This window comes from Arachis hypogaea, chromosome 5 (genome assembly GCF_003086295.3).
Source record: "Arachis hypogaea cultivar Tifrunner chromosome 5, arahy.Tifrunner.gnm2.J5K5, whole genome shotgun sequence".
Classification (NCBI taxonomy): Eukaryota; Viridiplantae; Streptophyta; class Magnoliopsida; order Fabales; family Fabaceae; genus Arachis; species Arachis hypogaea.
In genome coordinates, this window is record NC_092040.1 from 52,665,554 (window position 1) to 52,674,850 (window position 9,297).

Below are 9,297 nucleotides of genomic sequence, written 5' to 3' on the forward strand. Positions count from 1 at the left end.
GAGAAGAAATTCGAATATTGAATAAAAGAAAAAGGAAAAATATTTTTGTTTTTATTTTAAAAATTAGTTAGCGTTCGAAAATTAAGAAAGGAGTAAAATAAAATTAGAGTTTAAAAAAATTAGTTAATTAAAAAGATTTTTGAAAAAGTTGTTAGTGGTTTTCGAAAATTAAGAAGTGAAAAAGTAGTTAGGTGGTTGTGAAAAAGGTAAGAAATAGTAAGTTTTGAAAAGATAAGAAGTTAGAAAAAAATTTTGAAATTAAAATTTGAAAAAGATATAATTTAAAAAGATTTAATTTAAAAAGATATGATTGAAAAAGATGTGTTTGAAAAGATATGATTGAAAAAGATTTGATTTTTAAATTAAAGTTGATTACTTGACTGACAGGAAACTAAAAGATATGATTCTAGAATTTAAAGATTGAACATTTCTTAATAAGAAAGTAACAAACTTGAAATTTTTTTACTCAAATCCTTAATTGTTAGCAAGGTTTTCAAAAATATGAAATAAGAATAAGAAAAATATTTTGAAAATTAATTTTTAAAATTTTTGAAAATATTAAAAAGAAAAATGAAAAATATTTGATTTTGAAAAAGATATGATTGATAGGAGAGGATATGAAAAAGATATGATTTTGAAAAATTAGTTTTAAAACTTGAAAAATTGAAAAAGATTTGAATTGAAAATAAAATTACCTCCTTGGTGTTATCCTGGCATTAAACGCCCAGAATGGTATCCATTCTGGCGTTTAACGCCCACTTGGCTACCTCCTTAGGCGTTAAACGCCAGAAATCCTTCTTTTCTGGGTGTTTTGAACGCCCAGCTTTTTCTCTGTAATTTCTCTACTGTATATTCTGAATCTTCAATTCTCTATATTCTTGACTTGAAAAGACATAATTTTGAATAATTTTTTTTTGAATTTTTAATGATGAGAGAGAAAAATAATAGAATGAGATTAAACATGAAAAACTAAGATCAAAACAAGGAATGCATGCAAGAACACTTTGAATGTCAATATGAACATCAAGAACACTATGAAGATCGTGATGAACATCAAGAACATATTTTTGAAAATTTTTAAGAAAAGAAAGACATGCAAGACACCAAACTTAGAAATTTTCATACTAGAGACACTAACAAACTGAGAATGCACATGAGAAACAACAAAAAAATACAAAACAAGAGAATTTAAAGATCAGACAAAGAAAATCATCAAGAACAACTTGAAGATTAATGAAGAACACAATGCATGAATTTTCGAAGAATGCTAGAAAAATAAAAACATGCAATTGACACCAAACTTAAAATTTGACTCTAGACTTAAACAAGAGACACAAAAATATTTTTATTTTATGATTTTTAAAATTTTTTTGTATTTTTTTTCAAAAATTATTTTGAAAAAGAAAATAAAGAAATTCAAAATTCTTAATACAAATTCCAGGAATCATGCAATGTTAGTCTAAAGGTTCAGTTTAAAAAGATTAGACATGGCTAGCCAAGCTTCAGCAGGCTATTACATGCAACAGCCAAATTGATGGGAATCAACTAGCTCCTGTGATGATAAAAGCATCATCTAAAACTCTAGAATTTATTCTTAAAAATTCTGAAGAACAAAATAAATGAAAAGCTTGTCCAAAATTACCTAATCTGAGCAACAAGATGAACCGTCAGTTGTCCAAACTCGAACAATACCCGGCAACGGCACCAAAAGCTTGGTGCATGGAATTGTTTGCTCCTTGGAAATGGCGACAAAAACATGGTCACACTAAATCGTTATTCACAACTCCGATACAACTAACCAACAAGTGCACTGGGTCATCCAAGTAATACCTTACGTGTGTAAGGGTCGATCCCACGGAGATTGTCGGCTTGTAGCAAGCTATGATCATCATGTAAATCTCAGTCGGGCAAATTCAAATGGTTATGAAGTTTTGATAATTAAAAGTTAAATAAAACATAAAGTGAGATAGAGATACTTATGTAATTCATTGGTGGGAATTTCAGATAAGCGTATAGAGATGCTTTGTTCCTTCTGAATCTCTGCTTTCCTACTGCCTTCATCCAGTCATTCATACTCCCTTCCATGGCAAGCTGTATGTTCAGGGATCACCATTGTCAATGGCTACCATCCGTCCTCTCAGTGAAAATGGTCCTCTACAGTTTCTGTATGGCTAATCAACTGTCGAATTTCTCGTCTCGGATGAAAAATACCAGGCACAGCTACCGCATGGCTAATCATCTGTCGGTTCCCACTTGTGTTGGAATAGGATCCATAGATCCTTTTGCACACTGTCACTGTGCCCAACATTTGTGAGTTTGAAGCTCCTTCACAGTCATCCCTTCCCAGATCCTACTCGGAATACCACAGACAAGGTTTAGACTTTTTGGATCTCAGGAATGCTGTCTATTGATTCTAGCCTATACCACGAAGATTCTAATCTCAAATTCAGATGCTCTGTTGTCAGGAGAGATGATGTGAATCGTTGATGATAGATCTAAGAGATATACATTCAAGCTTGTTTTCAAGTAGAACGGAAGTGGTTGTCAGGCACGCGTTCATAAGTTGAGAATGGTGATAAGTGTCACTTGATCATCACATTCATCATGTTGAAGTGCGAATGAATATCTTGGAATAAGAATAAGCTTAAATTGAATAGAAAACAGTAGTAATTCCATTAATTCATGAGGAACAGTAGAGCTCCACACCTTAATCTATGAGGTGTAGAAACTCCACCGTTGAAAATACATAAGTGATGAAGGTCTAGGTGATGCGTGAACATCTTGTCTATCTTTTCCTAGTGAATTTGCACTTAAATTGCTGAGTTTAATTAAGAATTAATTATATTTTAGCCATTATGGATGTTACTTTGAGTCTTTTAAAATTTTTTTTATTTTAGGTAGCATTCGGCGGAATTTGATGGAGTTTCTGCAGCACAAGAATCAAAAGAGATGGCAGCGAGGAGTGACGCGTACGCGTGCCTGACGCGTACGCGTGATTTGGAGCTTTCTATGGCGACGCGTGCGCGTGACCGACGCGTACGCGTGATTTGAAGAATTGCACAGCGACGCATGTGCATGACTGACGCGTCCGCATGACTTCCGAAGAAGACCATCGACACGCACGCGTGACATGCGCCACGTGCAGAAACGCAAAAAACGCTGAGGGGTGATTTCTGGGCCCCATTTTAGCACCCAAGTTAGGCGCGGATCCAGTTAAGCCAAGTGGTCCCCACGTTACAAGATGCAGAGTAGTTAGTTAATTCTGATTTAAATTAAAATTTGATTTTAAATTAGGAAAAGATATTATCTTAATTTTTGGATATTAGATTTTAAAATTATTAGGATTAGTTATAAATAGGAATTTAGATGGCATCAGAAAAAAACTCAGTACATTCAGACACAGTACATTTTTTTACTAGAACCTTTATTTTTCTTCTCTGAACCATGAGCAACTAATCCTCCATTGTTAAGGTTAGGAGCTCTGTCTATTTGTATGGATTTATTCGTTTGATCTTTCTAATTTAATCCATGTTTAGATTTATATTTCAATAATTATTTTCGCTCTTTATTTTATGAATATGGGTGGAACGGAAGTATGACCCATGTTCTAATTGAGTTCTTGTAAAACTTAGAAAAGCTCTTTACTTGAACAACAGTTTGAAAATATTTTATACTGAATTTCTAATTGTTTGTATTTAACGGGATAGGTGACATACAATCCCCTTATTTTTGGATAATTTGGATTCTTTTGGCATATAAACTAGAAATTGATCATCACCCTCTAATTGGAATTAATTGACCAAGGAATTGGCAGTTAATGAATTTTAGAGGAGACTAGGAAGGTCTAAGGAATTAGGGTCTAGTCACATATAGTTTGCCATGAAATTAAATCTTGCATGATTAAAATCTATTAATATATAATAGGAGAGTAGTATATGGTTCAATGCTTGACAAGTGTATAGGCTAATTACTCAACAAGTGTTTTATTTGAATGGTTGACAAGTGTTTTGCTAACCATAAAATATAATAAATAACAAATATAACAAATATAAACAAAAAACAAGCAGGATAGTAACATTTTCGCACAACTCTCACCTGTAAAAGCATTCGAAGTCAATTTGTAAATCCAAATCAGTTGCATGTTGAGCGCGTTTTTTCCTTTTTAGGATTAAAATTTGAAATTGCATTGAAACCAGAGCATGATTGAACAAAATTCAAATCAGGATTTCAAAAATCAGATCTTTCCTTGATTTTCTCTCTCTCTTCTTTCTCGCGCTCTCTCTCGAATTTGTTTTCTCTATCATCTTCTTCGTCCGTATCAAGGAAGCTAGCTAGCAGTGGTAGAAAGTATTCATTAAGTGAGAGTGTTGAAACAAGCTAAGAAAATGAGAACAAGATCTGAGAGAAGAGGAGACAGATAAGGAGAATCAAGCTTCAGGAGCAGAGGCAAACAGAGCTTTCACAGTGGAGAAGAAGCTCTCATGCCAATGTCAAATATGGTTACTGCGGTATGTGTTTCTTCTACTGCTGCTCAGTCATCATTCTCTTTCACTATGTTATTCTTATTTAGGAGGCTCAACCAATTTGGATATAACTATTTAGGTTTCTTTTTTCCTGACGGTTGTCGATTTCAGATGCACTAAAACTTGGTATTTGATGATTAGATTTTTGACGGTTTAGAATTTCACAAATGAATTCTCGTTGCAAGTATAGTTTCTAAACCAATAATAATCCTTTCATACAAAAGATTGTTTGTCACAAGTAACAAACCCTAAAATTAATAACCGAAGTATTCAAACCTCGGGTCGTTCTCCCTAGGAATTACAATAAAGTGTCTTGTTATTGGTTGTGAGTTATTTTTGGGGTTTGGATAAGAAACATGGAAGTTAAATGCTAAAAAGTAAACTAATGGCTAAAAAGGTCTTGGCAAGGGTTGGTGGTCAAGGATCTCTATCCTAATTACTAACCACAATATGAGAATTGGCAAGGATTAATCTCACTAAATCATCCTCTAACTAATGGCAAAGGAAAGTTGAATGAGATATATCAATCCAAGTCCATAAGTCCTAACTCTCCACTAATTCAATTAGTGAGAACTAGAGTCAATGGCTCCCAATCATCAATCACTTGGACATTAGTAACTTAAGAGGTCCTAAGTTACCTTTCCAAGCCAAGAGTATAAAATTCTACTCTAAAATCCAACCAAACATTTCATCAAACACTTGGAAGGCATAAAAGAAAAGCATAGTAAATTGACAACAAGAATGAAATCTAACAACAATTAGTGAAAGGAATTAACAACAACAATCAAAAGAAACACATTTATTATGAATTACCTTGATTGAATTGAAAGAGAGTAGAAAAAACAAAAGTAGATCTTCAACAAAACACAAGAACAACATAAAGGAAATTACAACAAAAGAATGGAAGAAGAATGGATGTAACTACAAGGAATTGAGAAGATAGAAGTAGAAGAAGATGAATTAAAATCTAGATCTAAGAACTAAACCTAATCCTAATCCTAAGTCTAGAGAGAAGTGAGAGCTTCTCTCTCTAGAAACTACTTCTAAACTAATCCTAATGAGTGTGAATGAACTAATGTCCCTTTGCTCTTCAATCCTTGGCTTTAAATAGCATCTTTGGCGCCAAAGTTAGCTGGGATTGGGCCCCACAACCCTTGAGAATTCGTTGGTCATGTTTTCATTAAAAAATCATAAACCAGCATCGACGCGTACGCGCACAGCACGCGTACGCGTCCATGGGGTGATTCGCAAGGTGCACGCGCGTCCATGGGCGAGTTCAACTTCTTTGCCTTTTCATGATTTCTCTACTTTGCATGCTTTCCTCTTCACTCCTTTGATCCATTCCTAGCCCTTTTCAATCTGAAATCACTAACAAACACATCAAGGCATCTAGTGGAATCAAAGGTGAATCAAAATCATCAAGTTAAAGGCCTAAAAAGCATGTTTTCACATCTAAGCACAAATAAGGAGACAATCACAAAACCATGCTATTTCATTGAATAAATGTGGGTAAAAGGTGATAAAATCTCTTAAAATCAATACAAGATAAACCCTACAAATGGGGTTTATCAACCTCCCCACACTTAAACCAAGCATGTCCTCATGCTTAAGCCAAGAGAGAAACAAAGGGTATCGATATTTATTTATTGTAAATAAACTATATGCAACTATCTATATGAATGCAATTGCTTGGTCAAAATAAATCAATTCCCAAGAAGCATATATGCACAAGGGCTAAGGACTAGCAAGTCTAGTCCACAATTGAATTGAGCTATTAAATATTTTTACAAACTTGCATGAGAAGAGATGATCATAGGTGGAAACATGTAATTGAGCATCAAACCCTCACCGGATGTGTTTGCACTCTATTCGCTCAAGTGTTTAGGGTTGACTCTCTCAATTCTCCCCTAATCATGCTTTCCAAGATTTGTTCTTCTTCTAACAATAAACATATATTTCATGCATGCATACATCTATCATGAGGTCTTTTCTTTGGTTGTAATGGGGCTAGGGTCAAGGTATGATGCATATATGGTTAAGTGAGCTTGAAATTTGAATCTTTGATAAGCTTAAACTTCCCACCTAACCTATGACATCCTATACAATTTCAAAGCTAGCCTAACTACCCATTTTTCACCTTTTCACATTCTTATGCATGTTCTTTTTCATTTCACAACACTTATGCATTGATCTTGTTGAGCTTCGCTTTGGGGCATTTTGTCCCCTTTTTATTATTTTTCTTCTTTTTTCTTTCTTTTTCTATTTTTTTTCTTTTCCATATTATTTTTCTTTTCTTTTTCTCATTTTTCTTTTTTTTCTATATACAAGAACATCAATGCATAAGGTTTTACATTTGATCAATATATGAGTATGTACCCAATTCCCAATATTTCCAATAATAATACAAAACTACTCTTTTATTCACCCAATGTCCCAAGGTTCCCACACTTGAATGATACTCACACACACTAGCCTAAGCTAATCAAAGATCCAAATAAGGACTTTTATTGTTTTCTGCTTTAGGCTTGTAATGTGCTAAAATAAGAACAAGTGAGTTAAGCGTAGGCTCAAATTGGCTAACAATGGAAGATAAAAGGTAAGGCTATTTGGGTAAGTGAGCCAATGAAATGATGGCCTCAATCATATAAATGCATGAGTACACAAAATAATGGATATAAAGAATCAAACAATTCAAAGATTACAATCATAGAAAGAGAATAATGCACACAAGAAGGGAAAATAAGTGGTTATAAGATGTAACCACACCATTAGGCTCAAAACTCACTTGCTTGTGTTCTTAGCTCAAAAACATGATCCACAAGATATATAATTCAAGCAAGTTTTATGAAAAGTTTTCACTCAAATCAATTGGTGCCCTATAGATAGAAATCCTTGAAAAATTTCATTATTTTGACTAAGCTTATTTTGTATATATATGCAAAACTAAGAAAATGCAAGTAAAAATCCTAAAATCTTAGAATGAAATGCAAAAGTGTTGGAATTAGAAACTTGTCACCCAAAATCGCCGACCGGTCGGACGACCTCCCCACACTTAAAAGTTTGCACCGTCCTCGGTGCATTGAAGCATGAGCAAGGGGGTACGGCGAGTCTCCGGATTGCTGCGTGTTCATAGTCTTGCTTCCATGTTTGCTTGTGGTGCATTCATCATAAAAAAAACAAAAATATAACACCATAAGATGAGAAGATATAAAAGCAAGGAAGCATACATTGTTGGAATGAGGTAAATCACTAGAAATGAGTGAGTGAATTAGTGTGACATTAATGACAAATAAGTGTGTGAATTCTAAATTAGGCACCTTTTAGAACACACATTAGCATAAAAGCTATGTCATAAAAGAAGCATGCGCTTTACTCATTCTAGTACGCTTGAGATGCTTTAAGTGAACTTGTAAGGTAAAACAAGCATTAAAGAAGCATGGAAGCATTCAAGCTAAAACATATGGATGCATATGATCATGAAATACAATGCACTAAGGTAAATGCATAACATCATCCATCAAGAGGTTGCCTAATCAAAGAATAAGGCTCAAATCACATGGTGGCTAGCTACAGCATGCAATTCAAAAGAGTCACAAGCTCGAAGGCAATTCTCATCACTTGGTATTTTTCAAAAGGTAAGCACGAATAACTCAAACCCAAGTAGCAAAATATAACCTCAATCATAGAATCCAACAAAGATTATCTAAAAGTATTCATGCTAAAATAGCATTTAGGCAATAAGGGGCAACAATGTATAGTAAACAAAGTCAATAATCCAACATTTATGATGAAAAGAGAGAAAATAAAATGAAAACTAAACTAAAACTAACTAATCAACTAACTAACTAACTAATTAACTAACTAACTAACTAGCAACTAACTAAAATAAATGGTTATCGATGGTGTTTGGAAGTGTTGGATGAGGGGTAGGAGGAGGGGAGAAGAAAGGAGAAGGAAAGAAATAGAAAGAGGAGAAGAAAAGAAATGTGGTGAAGGAAGGAAATCCGCGTGTACGCGTGCATGGCGCGCGCGCGCGGATGGTGGTGCAATGGATGCGATGCGTACATGCACAAGGTGCGTCCGCGTCGATGGCTTATTCCGAGAGCGGCGCGTACGCGGTAGGTGTGCGTACGCGTGAATTGGTTTGTGCCTCAGGCCCAATTTCCGCACAGTGCAGGCCTAACTCTCGGGTCAAGGTATGGAAGGTGGAACTTCTCAATCCACGCGTACGCGTGCATGGCGCACGCGCGTGGATAGTCCAAAACGCTTGATGCACGTGTACGCGTGTATTGCGCGCACGCGTGGAAGGTGCTCTGTTTTCAAAAAAAAAATTCTATGTTTTTGCACCAATCCAAGCATTTTAAACCTCCAAACAGCTACCAAAACACCTTAAAACCTTATTTAACATACTAAACTATCAACTATACTCAACTAACTAAACAAAATATGAAATCAACCAAATTCTACACTATTTACAAAAGAGAAAATGAAAAGATGTTACCATGGTGGGGTGTCTCCCACCTAGCACTTTTGTTTATTGTCCTTAAGTTGGACTTATGGGGAGCTCCTCATCAAGGTGGCTTGTGCTTGTACTCATCTTGGAACTCCCACCAATGCTTGGTTCTCCATTGTGCCCCAAGATTTCTCATGGATTGAGCCAAGTGTTGATGGAGTTCTTCACAAGCTTGGGGCTCCCAATGTTGATCCTCTTTTTCTAATCCGGGATCCCACACTTTATTTTCACACCCGTCTTGAGGTTGATCATCATTATTAG